Genomic DNA, 2,589 nt, shown 5'->3' with positions numbered 1-2,589 from the left:
TCTACATCCTGTATCATATCATTATGTCATTATGATCAAATTTACTTGTTGTATTTTTTATACAGTTGTAAATATCAATAAATAAATTAAAAAAAGTTTTATTGTTCAAATTACTTAGAGGTATTCCAAGAATGCCTTATATGCAATTGAATTGATCTGAAAATTTTGGAAAATTTAGTTTCTGAATATTTAATTTTTTAATTTTTTTTTTTAGTTATTGGCTAAACATGATTTTTGGTTACATCGTTACTTTCATGGTTCAAATTATTCAAAACCTCAGGGTCCCAACCGAAAATTCATTGTCGCCTAAAACATTCGTTCATGTAGCTTTAAGGTTTCAGATACAATCCAGGATTAATATAACTTTACAGAGAGCTGAATCTTGACTGTAAAACTGAAGTGAGCATTTTCAAGTGGAGCAACAAAATTACTTATTAAGTAAACTGTTACTTTTTTTTCTTTTTTTTTTTAATTATTTATTTAATGTAATTTACAACTGTACAAAATAATACAATAGGTAAATATGTAGTATGTTTCATATACACTTGAAAATCTTTGGAAGGAACCACCATTCCCATTCAGAAGGCCCCGTGGCGATCTTCTTTTCCGACGCATCGGAGGATTATCAGGGATTGTTAAGGATGAAAGATTAGGAATTAATGGGTTAGGATGGTTATGGAGTTTGGAATGAAAAGACACATGTCTGTTTTGGGTCAAATCTGCAACGAATGGGATGTTAAGGTCTTTGTGAATGAGTTTATTTGTGACGTAATAAGGAGCATCAAGGATTTTACGTAGGATTTTGGATTGTAACGATTGGATGCGGGAAGAATTTGATGGTTTGGTGGAGCCCCAGAGCTCAATTCCATATGTCCAAATTGGTCTGATTATTGTAGTGTATACTAATTGTTTGTAGTGAATGGTAAGTTTAGAGCGTTTGTCAAGTAAGTGTTGTAGCAATCGGAATCTACGAGAGGTTTCTTGTCGTTTCAGTCTTGGGTGTGGATTCCAAGTAATTCTCTTGTCAAGATGGAGTCCTAAGTATCGAATCTGTTCAACAGGAATTAGTGGTGTATTTAGAAAGGATACTGTAGAATAGGAGGGCAGAGGTTTACGACGGAGAGTAAAGGTGATCTGGTGGGATTTGTGAGGATTTATTTTGATTCTCCAGTTTTTACACCATTCTTTAATAGATGTTATGTGTGCCTGTAGTGTTTGTGATGCATTAGTTGGGTCGTTGTTTACAGAAAGTATACATGTGTCATCAGTGTATGTTGTTAGGGTGGGTTGGGATGTCAGCTGTATAAACCGTATAAAGAATGGGACCTAAGATACTACCTTGAGGAACACCGGCGGACTGAGAAAAGAGAGATGAGTAGGCTAGGTTATGATTTAGTTTAAAGGTTCTATAAGTGAGGTAGGAACGGATTATAAGGAAATATGTTGGGGATAGGAATTGAAGAAGTTCATAGAGCAGACCTGGATGCCAGACTCGATCAAAAGCTTAAACTGTTACTTAAAGATATTTATTATAAAGTTTGCGCTTTTATCAATTGTGTGTATTCAATAGACTTGATAATGAAATCGTTTATATTTCGAGTAGACTTATTAGGAGAGGTACCAAATGTAATGCGAAAATTCTCTGATGGATAAAATATTTCGTGTTCAATCATTCACCAATAGCTGAAGAAAAATGCCGAAGCCTATATAATATATCCAACTAATAATACAGTATGTCAAAAATATTACATCAATATACTTTCCTGGGTACAATAGCCGTCAGAGAATCGTTTGATGTATGGCAATACATCATACCTTTGTCCATCTTATTACAACTGGCCCAATCGTTTATCATTCTATCAAACCAATCATTTGTACACAAGATCAAATATTAACAAATGGACCAGGTATAATATTATAACAAGCTTCTGGAATGACTGACTCTGTTAGAGTTATAGGAGCAAACAAAAGGTTTGTCTAATGTCTATATAATTACAATAGGACTCAAAATTTAATATAATTAACGTATGTAACAATTAAACAATAAATATAAGTAGTAAAACTGAAGAGAATTAGTGAAAGCGTATATAAAAGTTAGCTTAATGTAAAAAAAAAAATTGAATATATGCGTGATCTGTGCATAACAACTATAACGGGCCGATGTGGCTCAACTTACCAACTAACACGTGAACTACTACTGTCATAAGGCAAACGCTATGTATTAATATTTGTAATATTTCTTCTATATAATTAAACACTAGTGCCAACCATGTTATATATTGTAATATTTTTAAATATATTATTTAAATTAATAAAGATTTCAATAGAATCTGCTGATCCACTAAGCGTTAACGTCTTACAAGTAACATCTCTCGATAGCGTTTAATGTCCCAGGGAGTTGACTCGGCACAAATTCATTTTTCCCCACATTAACACCACCAGCCGGAATGGCCCCTCCCCATTCTCTGTTAGCTCCCTGGCTATCACGCCACTCATGTACAAACCGCCTTCAGCGGACAATGTTTTTCTCATCTTATAATGGCATCAGGCAAAAGAAGATAAAATGTAAATATGTGTATATATAATTTT

The sequence above is a fragment of the Halyomorpha halys genome, unplaced genomic scaffold (assembly GCF_000696795.3).
Source record: "Halyomorpha halys isolate HHAL.00 unplaced genomic scaffold, Hhal_1.1 Scaffold428.1, whole genome shotgun sequence".
NCBI classification, from domain to species: Eukaryota; Metazoa; Arthropoda; class Insecta; order Hemiptera; family Pentatomidae; genus Halyomorpha; species Halyomorpha halys.
The sequence above is the reverse complement of the archived record's forward strand: the minus strand, read 5'-3'. Positions refer to the sequence as shown.